Source organism: Lactuca saligna, chromosome 6 (assembly GCF_052625555.1).
Source record: "Lactuca saligna cultivar CGN05327 chromosome 6, ASM5262555v1, whole genome shotgun sequence".
NCBI lineage: Eukaryota > Viridiplantae > Streptophyta > Magnoliopsida > Asterales > Asteraceae > Lactuca > Lactuca saligna.
This window is the reverse complement of record NC_136422.1, coordinates 12,963,757-12,976,018: the sequence shown is the minus strand read 5'-3', so window position 1 is coordinate 12,976,018 and position 12,262 is coordinate 12,963,757. Positions and strand designations below refer to the sequence as shown.

The window sequence follows — 12,262 nt, the reverse complement described above, 5'->3', positions numbered from 1 at the left end:
TTTGGACCACTTAAAACTGAATTAAAATAAACCTTACACGGTTATGAAACACTTAAAGCAGAAAATTATAAATTTTTAGTCATAATGATATTTTTGGTCAATTTGGTCATTCTTACTATTTTTTTTCTTAATTATACCCACTTAAAATGAAAAATAAAATAATATACTATGTATTTGGATTACCTTACATTTTGGATTGTTAGTAAAACATTAGGTTATTTTCCTGTACGATTGTGGCTATTGTCATGTGTCTACCAAAATTTTATGGTTATAACTTGGTTCCATCATAAAATGCCGATTTACAAACTATTTTTTTCTTTCATTTTTTTCTTATATACATTTTCTTTGTCTATTCTTTTATAGCAAATCGTTTATTATTATTATTTATGTTAGTTTAAGTTGTCAACCCATATAACTATAATAAATAGCAATCTACTTTGTCTTGGACTAATGCTAGATACAAGTAATCATTTTAATCAATTCTTATTTATTTTTTTACATAATATGAATAAATTTATAACATTGACTATCTTTACAATTAAAACCAATGACCATTTTTGGCAATTGTATAAACGTGGACCATTTTTGTAATTTATTTATAGTTAAAACTTGGTATTGTTTCTATAATTCCAGTATAATTATAACCATTGACTATTTATGTAATACATATAAATATAGACCATTTTATATATGTTTCTTCACATCAACTTATTTTCAATCTATTGGATTTTATATTTCATTGTATAACATTGTGATTTTTAATTGATATTTTGAAAACCATTTTACATGTTATTTAAAAAGAAAGATGATACATTTCAGACAAAACATGAAACTATATATAAAAATAATAGTTTTCCAAATGTATGATTAATGATTACGATTTTAAATCTTTATATTGCTTTACCTAGTTAACCGTGTAGCACACGGGTTATAACCTAGTTTCTTATAAATTCAAACTTTTCAAATTGTTAAAATTTCATATATTTTTTTTTATTAAACTCACGTAATACATAGATCTCACACCTAGTTTTATATATACATCAAAGTTATATAAATTAAAAACATTATTGAATAGGTATATCAATTATATAAAAGGTTATTAATAGATATACACATGTCTTAAATGTTTAAATATATATATCTAAATACAAGAATGGCCAGCTCCTACACTTTATATAATACCATCTATACATAAACTAGTGCAATATATTAATACATACAAATATACATGTATAATATGCACCTTATTAATTATCCAAATATGTATACTTGTGTGTATAACTAGTATAATACATCCACACACACCAATGCACAAATAATTGGGGTATTACATTGTTTCTAAATCCAAACAAATACATAAATAATTAAACCAATGCGTCACCCAAATACATGAATCATCAATGATAAAATCAATACATTGTTTGCAAAGTTAAAATCAAATACACCTCCTAAATTGACAGCCAAAACAAAATGAAACTCATTCACTTTACCAATCAATTGTACAACGTTGGAGTGTTCATCTAACTAAAGCCTACAAGTTTTCTTGTTCAATTATCCTACTGCATCGTACCAACACCAAATATGGGTTTGCTTGCTGCCATTCCCTTCCATTGATCGTTCAAGCAAAAGGAGAACAACACTCCAACACCTTTTGATCACCATCATTTCCAGCTGAAGCCAAACACCCCGTGCAGATTTTGTTGCTATTCTTCATTCTTTTTTTATTTTCAGTCAAGAACACACCACTGAAGTGGGTGTTTTTCGAGGTTGCCTCTCTCCCTGTGAAACATCAAACCCAAACAACCCTATCGATCACTGTCAAACATTAAGAAAGAGAGAGAGAGAGAGAGAGAGAGAGAGAGCAAGAAAGTTACCGGAGACCTTTCGCCTTATTCCCGTCGAGAAAAACCCACCTAAGTTCCCCCCTGATTTCCTTGTTCGAACTGAACCCTATCCTGGCCTCCTGCCCATCGCAACTTCTTAGCCACACCGAATCCCATGCCTTCGCACCTCACAGCCGGACCGAAACACCACCGATCGACAATCCCTGACTCTTTTTCGGACCTCCTCCCCTCGCTTTCTTTCTCTACTGTTCCCATCGACCACAGACCTCCGAAGGCCTCGTCTTCGATGCTACTGCTGCTTGCGACGACCGGACTTTGCACCTCGTAGCCGAACGAGAGGGAGCACGAGCTCGCTGCTTCGTTCCTTCGCCGTTTCGGTCTCATCGACACCGGAAACACAACCTCAGTCTGCAATCGATCGGAATCCATCGGACCTCACACCCTCCATCGTGTTCCTGCCTGACTACCGTGACTCCTTGACCGTTCATATTCCCTTTAAAATGGCCCGATTAGATCAAAGACGGGGGCATAAAAGCCCTAGGAGTGTTTGACTTGTCTTTTCCAGAGGAAAAGAACTTTTTGGAAAAGTTACAAAAAATCAGATTTTTCTAACTTTTTCAAAAAGTCATTTTTCCTTCTATCTAAAATCCAAAAGTCACTTTTAAAATATATTTACCAAACATCTTTTGTCATTTATCTTTTTCAAAAAGGACTTTTGCCCTTTCAAAAGACAAGCCAAACACCCCCCTAATCCCTTTTAAGTTCTTTTAGAAATGACAACATTAACCCCCATTTGACCAAAACATTAGAAATCAGTCCCAAACCCCCCAAATATTAAACCCATTTGTTCAAATCAGCCCCTCATTGTGATAATAATAATAATAATAATAATAATAATAATAATAATAATAAAAACAACCATTGTTGTATTATTTTGACCAAATCAGCCCTTCGATAGTTTGGTTTATTTAAAACATCCCCTTTGGTTAAAAAAAAATACTACAAAATGGTCCCATTGGTTATTTTAACTCAATAAATGTTGTTTTGCGGTTTCTCACATCAAGCTTCTCAAAAGAAATCGAATTTGAACAACTCGAACTCACGCTCCAAGGGTGAGTGATTACGGCCACTTTTTAATATTTCTAATTATTTCGAGGGGAGATACATGTGTCTATATACTTTGTTTGTACAAACTACTTATCCTTTCATGTGAAATACAATAATCATAGTTTATAAAAATGTTATTTAACAAGGAAACATTTCATTAGAAATAAAATGGCATAAACTTTTCGTATACAAATTATGATTATTTTATCGTGAAATAACAAACAACAAATGCTACATAATACAAAAGTATATGATTTTTATGTGACATTGTATATTATAACAAGTACGTTATAAAACTTGGTGGTATTTCAACGATTCAAGCTATTACTATTCATGTATATTTATATGTTTAAATACATAAAGTTTATACATATACACATGTTCATTACTGTGAAACATACATATTTATAAAAGCGAGTACATTACACTTTTACATACATACCAAGCATACTCGGATTTTATAATACAATGAAATTCTTTATGCCTAGTAACTTAATCACAATTAAGTTAGGTTTAGAGCCATTCACATGCTTTGGTTAAGGGATTTTTAGTGAGACTATATTCATTAGTTGGCTATAAACATTTAGCATACACACACTATTATAATTGTTAATCTTGGGAGCGAGATATATATGTATAAATCTATATGGGGTTGACATCCTCACCTACAATTGCTAGCTAAAACCTCGACGGATCAATTAAAACGGGTGATAAGTGTCTACAATCATTACTACAACGTCTAATGAAGCGTTGTATGGGGTACATTTAGTTACATAGCTCGGTTATAAGACTCACTATAAACATTACGTTAACTAGAATCTCTCTCTCTCTCTCTCTCTCTCTCACTCACTCACTGCAAACCATAGGCGTGGTTGCTTTCAAAACTATTTTAAGTATAGAATTACTAATGAAACAGTATAATTTTGTTTTCAAGGACATTCAAAGATTCTTTACAAACATAATTGTAAAGTACAGATTTACGTATACAAAGATACATTCTGGATTTCAAAGACTCTTTGCAAACATAGTTTTTAACTATTGTTATACATACAAAGAAAATATTTTTTAGACTTTTAAAAGTATTATTGTTGTTAGTAGAAAACCTGTAAATCTACTATAATAAATGAAGGTTTTTTTGTCACATGTCATCTTCTCCTTCATTTGGACACTTAGCATTTTCTAAAAATTTTAAATTTTCTATTTTTACTTGTCATTTTATTGTATTTTTTATTTTATTAAATTAAAATTCCACATTTAATTTGTAAGGTAATATATATGTAAAGTATTTATTAGAAAGAGTTTATATATGTAATGTATTTAAAACATTAAAGTTTAAATAATTTTAATAATTCATTTTTTTTCATTTTTCTTATAAATTCAAACTTTTCAAATTGTTAAAATTTCATATTTTCTTTTATTAAACTCATTTAATACATAGATCTCACACCGAGTTTTTATATATACATCAAAATTGTATAAATTAAAAGCATTATTGAATAGGTATATCAATTATATAAAAGGTTATTAATAGATATACACATGTCTTAAATGTTTAAATATATATCTAAATACAAGAATGGTCAGCTCCTACACTTTATATAATACCATCTATACATAAACCAGTGCAATATATTAATACATACAAAAATACATGTATAATATGCACCTTATTATCCAAATATGTATACTTGTGTGTATAACTAGTATAATACATCCACACACACACCAATGCACAAATAATTGGGGTGTTACATTGTTTCTAAATCCAAGCAAATACATAAATAATTAAACCAATGCGTCACCCAAATACATGAATCATGAATGATAAAATCAATACATTGTTTGCAAAGTTAAAATCAAATACACCTCCTAAATTGACAGCCAAAACAAAATGAAACTCATTCACTTTACCAATCAATTGTACAACGTTGGAGTGTTCATCTAACTAAAGCCTACAAGTTTTCCTGTTCAATTATCATTCTGCATCGTACCAACACCAAATATGGGTTTGCTTGCTGCCTGTAACAGCTGGATTTCCAGGTATCCTTTATGTTTATGATTTTGGTGTTCTTAGAGGGGACTCGGCGAGTTGGAGCTCAGACTTGCCGAGTAGGGTCGCGGATCTGGGCGCGGGATCGCGCCTGGACTCGGCGAGTCCGTGCTGTGTAATGAAACCCTAATTTCTCAGGTTTGGGACCTATTTAAAGGGCCTTATGGCCGTCATTTGTGCTCACCAGTCCCTTGAGTGAAACCCTAATCGAGTGTGAGCGTTTGGAGCAAAGTAGGAGGCCATTATTGATCTTGGAGGTGTCATTTTGGCAAGGAAAGAGAGAACTAGCTAAGGGAAAGCAAGTGGAGCCACTTCTGAGAGTTTGGAGTCCAGAGCATCACTATTGTGGTAATAATTTCGAGTTATCTTCTTCCTTGTTGATGTTATTTTGATTTAGGGTTTGTTGAACCCTCTTGTGGCAAGATCTAGTGCCCCCTTAGTCCCTTATGTGGTTTAAACCACAGATCTGGACCCTTGGAGGTCCAGAGTGTCCCTTTGCCCAAGCTTTTTGGGAATCAATGGAGGTTTTGGATTGGAATCCTTATGCCTTAGGTCAAAATTCTATTTATGAGCCATGGGGTGTGTTATGGACACCAAGCTGGGAGCTTTACGTGATGAATCAGTCTAGGGAGGCCATATCTATAGATTGTGGAAGCAGATCTGACCTTAGAAGCAAGTTGGAGTGGTTGCATGGCATGGACTCGCCGAGTCCCATGAACAGACTCGGCGACTAGTTTGAATATTGCCTTGGGTTCGCCCAGTGAGTGGTCCAATCTAGTCATAGGTTGACTCAGTGAGTCAGGGTGAGTTAGAGAGGGACGACAGGTGGACTGAGTCGAACTGGGACTCGCCGAGTTGTTCTTGAGACTCGGTGAGTTGAGTCGGGGTGGCCCCACGATTCTTCCAGATGGAACTCGTCGAGTCAGGGGGAGTACTCGACGTGTAGAACTGGAATTCTAGAGAGTTGGTGAAAACGTCTAGACTCGCCGAGTCGCCATAGCGCACTCACCGAGTCCTGTCAAAGTTGACCATTGACCATTGACTGTTGACTCGAGTTGACCTGTGTTGACTTCTTAGGGATAGTCAACCGTAGAAATATAAAGTGTTAATCAGAGGCATGTGATGATATAGGAGGATTAGAGCTAGGGGGATCGAGCACGATGGATTTCCAGGATTCGTGAGATACCGAGATACGCGAGGTGAGTCTTCTCACTATACCTTACCTTGAGTAGCTAACCAGGGTTATGTGATAGAGTATTTGTATGCTATGTATGTTATGTGTTGTACTGCATTATTTCTATGTGATTTATGTGGTGCATGTTTATCAGAGTTAGAACCTGAGGGTTCACAGAGTTTGGGTGCACGGACCCACAGAGTTATAGCCTCGAGTGGCTAATATGTGTTATATGTGGTATTTTGGGGAACTCACTAAGCTTTGTGCTTACAGTGTTTGATGTCATTGTTTCATGTACTAGTGACGACCGCGGGAAGGCGCCGGCTTGATCCGTACACACACACATGGAGTTTATACATATGTGATATTGGGATGTTGTATTGACTTGAGTTGGATAATTAATATGGTTGTTTTATGAATATTAAATGAATTATGTTTTACGCAAAATTTGAAAATTTTGTTTTGAAATTCATGGTGTTACAATTTGGTATCAGAGCCTTGGTTTGAGGGATTCGAGTACACCTTCAGGAGTATTTGAACTCAAACTGAGGATTTGGAAAAATAATTTCAAAAGAAAACTTAACTTTTCTAAGAGTAAAAGATTTTCTTGAAAAAGAAACTAATTCAAGGAATAAACGTGTGTACGATCAGTCAGCGCCCGAACGGTGATTTCCCAAAATACCTTTATATTATGTAATATTGATATTGTTATGATGTATCTGCATGCTAGAGTAGGCTAGGTATTACTATTAGGACTAGAGTGGCCTAATATGTGATGCCTTAGTCTAGGGAGAGGTGAGCTGCTATGAGATGCTTGAGAGTGAGTAGGTAGCAGCGAAGGGCTTATGAGAGATCTATTAGAGAGTGGTCTACGCATGATAGAGTACTTGGGATTTGGGATCCGAAGAGGAAGATTTGGGGTGTGTACTGAGACGGTGTTGACAGTAGTATTGGGCCCGTACTACTGAAATCACCGGGGCGGTGCACGGTCCAAATAAGAATCTTTGGAATACCAAGAATCAAGGAGGGATGGATTGTCGAGTGTGAGTATGCTCGAGTGAATTCTAATTTATCATATGTTGTATTTCAGAGGGTGATCATGGTGAGGACACGTCATATGCCGGAGGGTATCGGAGCTAGTGATGAGGAGATTCGACAGATCATTCATGAGGAGGTGGCTGCGGTCATCAGAGCTGAGATACCAGAGATGTTCGGGTCTATTAAGACCGCACTGATTGAGACATTTGATGAGCGTTTTGCTGCTCTTTCTGTTGCAGCGGCTACCGCAGCGATCGCTGCAGCGAGACCCTAGGGAGGTGATGCGTCGCTGTTTCGGGAGTTCAGCAACACCAAACCACTAGAGTTTGATGGGACACAGGATCCGGTGGCAGCTATGAGGTGGATATCTGATATGGAGGGGTGCTTCTTCACTTGCTCATCTCCTGAGCATCTGAAGGTTCGGTTCGCGCTGAACCAGCTTCGCTTGGGAGCGAAGGACTGGTGGAAGTTTGTGACGGCGCATTTTACGCCTGCTGAGCTTTCGGCGATGACCTGGGAGAGGTTCACTACCATGTTCCGGGATGAGTACGTTCCCCAGGTGGAGAGGGAGCGTTTGGCACAGGAGTTTCTGACCCTCAAGCAAGGTACTGAGTCAGTTACAGTGATCACGAGGATGTTCCATGAAAGGGCGATGTTCTGCCCTGAGCACGTGTCCACTGAGCAGGCACGTATGAGCCGCTACTTGAGCATTTTGAGACGGGATATTCGGGAGTTCGCTGCAAACTCCTCGTATCGGACATTTGCTGAGCTTCAGGCAAATGCCCGGAAGAGGGAGATTGAGCTTGAGACACAGGCCAGGGAGGAGGCGGAGTCTCAGGGGAGGGATCGGCGGCCGGCACAGTCTCAGCCAGCAGCCAAGCGGGCCAAGCCTGCTGATCGCAAACCCGGGAGCCAGAAGGGCCGCACTTGCGGGAAGTGCGGCAAGGGTCATGACGGAGTATGTCGAGCGGGATCTTGCTACAAATGTGGCAAGGAGGGGCATATGGCCAAGGACTACCCCAAGGGGTTTGCAGTGTGTTTTCACTGCAACCAGACCGGACACCGGAAGGCGGAGTGTCCGCTGTTGCGCGGAGCATCTCAGGGATCTGCTCCTGCCGCCATCAGAGCTACAGAGAGTCGGCCCGTGAAGGCCGAGGCGCCGAGAGCTCGAGGGAGAGCCTTTCAGATGACTGCGGAGGAGGTCCGCGCTGCACCCGATGTTGTGGCTGGTACGTTTCCTTATATGTGTTTATTTTGATGTTGAGATATTATGCTTATATTATGTTATGCGTAGGTACCTTCCTTGTGAACTCTGTGCCTGCTTTAGTGTTATTTGACTCGGGTGCAAGTCGTTCTTTTGTATCTTTGGCCTTTAGTCAGCATATCAGTGTTAGTCGTGAGGCATTGAGTCGGCCTCTGAGGGTTTCCATAGCTGCTGATAGAGTGATTTGTGCCACGGAGGTCCTCCGGGGATGTGTGTTAGAGATTTTTGGGGTTGAGTTTCCGATTGATTTGGTTCGTATTGTGATGGGTGATGTCTGTGTCATTGTGGGCATGGACTGGTTGAGCCGATTCGACGCGGTTATCGACTGTGAGCGTCAGTTGGTGACCATACGAGATCCTAGTGGGGGAGTTCTTTCAGTGTACGGCGAGGGTACACGTTCTGGATCAGCCTTTTGTTCGGCCACTAGGGCGAGGCAGTGTTTACAACAGGGCTGTAAGGGTTTTGTGGCATATGTGATGGATACGCGGGTGATCTCCGGGGGACCGAGTTCAGTGGAGGAGGTTCCGGTGGTGCGTGAGTTTCCAGATGTTTTTCCCGAGGAGTTACCGGGTGTGCCTCCCGTGAGGCAAGTAGAGTTCAGTATTGATTTGGTTCCGGGGGCCGCGCCTATCGCTAAGGTGCCTTATCGTCTTGCACCTCCAGAGATGTAAGATTTATCCTCGCAGCTTCAGGAGCTGCTGGGGAAGGGGTTTATTCGGCCGAGTAGCTCGCTGTGGGGAGCGCCCATTCTGTTTGTGAAGAAGAAGGACGGCTCACATCGAATGTGTATTGATTACCGAGAATTGAACAAGTTGACGGTTAAGAACCGTTACCCGTTGTTGAGGATCGACGATTTATTCGATCAGTTACAGGGAGCATCTTGGTTCTCCAAGATTGATTTGAGGTCGGGCTATCATCAGGTGAGAGTGCGGGATGAGGACGTCCAGAAGACAGCGTTCAGGACGCGATATGGGCATTATGAGTTTGTGGTGATGCCTTTTGGGCTCACCAATGCCACGGCTGTGTTCATGGATCTCATGAACAGGGTATGCAGGCCGATGTTGGATCGGTCAGTGATTGTATTCATCAATGATATTCTGGTATATTCGAGATCTAGAGAGCAACATGAGGAGCATTTGAGGGAAGTCCTTGGGGTTTTGAGATCGGAGAAACTTTATGCAAAGTTTTCCAAGTGCAATTTCTGGTTGCGGGAGGTCCAGTTTCTGGGACATCTTGTTAATCAGGAAGGGATATTGGTCGATCTGGCCAAGGTTGAGGCGGTGATGAGTTGGGAGGTGCCGAAGTCACCCTCTGAGATCAGGAGCTTCCTTGGGTTGGCAGGGTACTATCGGAGATTTGTCAAGGATTTCTCCAAGATCGCGGTGCCACTCACCAGATTGACCCGTAAGGGTGTTGCATTTTCATGGGGTCCCGAGCAGCAGACCTCCTTTGAGAAGCTTCGCCAAAGGTTGTGCGAAGCCCCGATATTAGCTCTTCCGGAAAGGATGGAAGATTTTGTAGTATTTTGTGATGCATCGATTTTAGGGATGGGAGCGGTAGTGATGCAGAAAGGACATGTGATAGCATATGCATCGAGTAGTTGAAGCCTCATGAGATGAGATATCCCACACATGATCTAGAATTGGGGGCAGTGGTGTTCGCCCTCAAGATTTGGCGTCACTACTTGTATGGGGTTCATTGTACGATATACACGGACCATAAGAGTTTGAAGTACTTGATGGATCAGCCTAACCTAAATATGCGGCAGAGGAGGTGGTTGGATGTGGTCAAGGATTATGATTGTGAGATCCTGTACCACCCGGGCAAGGCTAATGTGGTAGCTGATGCGTTGAGCCGCAGGGCAGAGAGTACTCCACTGAGAAATGTATGTTTGAGATTGACCGTGATAGCTCCAGTTCTGGATGCCATTCGTGGGGCACAGGCCGAGGCTGTGCAACCGGAGATACAGAAGAGGGAACGGGTCGTTGGTTTGGTTTCAGAGTTCGTTTCAGATAGTCGAGGGCTTATGACTTTTCAGGGCCGGATTTGGGTACCGTTTGTGGGCGGTACTGATGGGTTTTATCCATAAGAACTTTCCTATGTGCGCATGCAAAACCCTAATGCTTGGATCTAGGCTTTCTAATTAAACATGCTTTGAATCCAAGACTTCTAATGGCTAATTAGGTTAAATAACAACATTGAAACAGATCTAGAATCATACCTTTGAGTTCCTTGTTGATCTTGTTGTCTTGGAGCTTCTAGAGTCACAAATGTCACTCCTCTAATGGCTTACAAACACCAATAGCAAGCAAGATGATTTAGGAGAGAGGAGAGGGGAGGAACTCGGCCAGAGTATCTCTACTTTAGATGGTGTGTTGAATTCCCTCACCCCTAGGGTCTATTTATACTTGTAGACTCCTTAAGGGTTACAACCTAAACCCTAATTGGATAATCTTCTCTTAAGGCTATCCAAATCCATTCCATAGATAATCCTTTGGACGATTTTAGCTATTCTATATCTCATAGAATTCGTCCAAAGCATATCCCAATGGATTTATAGTCTAAAGTTTAACTATCAAACAATTGACAGTTTATACCCTCTTATTTAATTAATCTCTTTAAGTCACCAAATTAATTTCAATTAATCTATGACTTATATTAATCAAATAGCCATATATTATTCCTTATAATATTTACTCTCTTTTAACAAATCATCCATCAAGTTGCTATGGTGAAGGCAACCCAAAAGGACCATGCACAACCGGATCAAATACTTGCCTAATATAGTTGCAGCCTTAGACACTATTCCAACAGTCTCCCACTTGGATAAGTCTAGTAACTATACAAGTACAATTCAGTTTGCAATCGTAGCTCTCAAAGACGCTGTCAACTCTGATCTAATCAATCTTGTCCTTTAGATAAGGGATCGTACAGTCCTCTGTTAGATATCATGCTGACAATCCTATGGAATGGTTAGTCTAGCATTTAGATTTCTCGATCTTCGATTTATTTGACATAGAACTTAATCGAACACATCAATTCAATTCTGACCGGGCTTGGCACATAAGTCAAATCAAATCATCGAGTGGCCAAGATATCTCTTCTATCCTCTTAGGATAAAATTTACAGATAAACTTCGACTTATATGCATTTACTTATTCATTAACCAACTATACACAACAATGCGTTTTATAACATCAAGTTACTGATGCGTTTTCGCATTATCAATACACAATCAATTAACAAATAATAAACCATATATCTAGGTTTTAAGACCATATGATATTATCGTCTTGCGATCACCTTTTATATCGTATTCCATAAGGTGATTCCAGCAAGCGCGGGTTTATTCCAATGCTCAAAACCAGTTCATAAGCACTCATGAACGTTGCAGCAACCCTTGCCATGTCTAACACCATTTAGACATTCTACACACCAATTCATGACAATCTTCATTCATATCTACTCCCAACATATGAACGATTGTGGACCATTTGAATAATTCGATTATTCCTAATAAACTCAATTATTCTGGAAGTCAAAACATGCAAAGTGAAACAATAGTTAAACAATTAACATGTGACAGTAACTTTACTCATAAATAAAACTCCTTTATTTAATCATCAAATGTTAATTACATTTATCTATTATACGTTTCTAACACTATCTAATCTATACTAATATCATCCTTCAGCCCAATACTCCTAGCATGCTGCAAGTGCTTAACCCTACTCAGTCCCTTCATAAGCGGATCTGTTGGGTTATCTTCTGATGGTATCCTCTTC

General features: G+C 39.4%; 1 long non-coding RNA gene across 1 annotated transcript; it reads right to left on the bottom strand.

Annotated features, from left to right (window-relative positions):
• Positions 1 to 1,429: 1,429 nt before the first annotated feature.
• On the bottom strand, positions 1,430 to 2,374 carry LOC145001543 (uncharacterized). Its single transcript, XR_013661635.1, has 2 exons — positions 1,875 to 2,374; positions 1,430 to 1,779 (listed from the first exon to the last, which is right to left on the bottom strand). It is a non-coding gene; the product is annotated as an uncharacterized LOC145001543 (long non-coding RNA).
• Between the last annotated feature and the right edge of the window lie 9,888 nt (positions 2,375 to 12,262).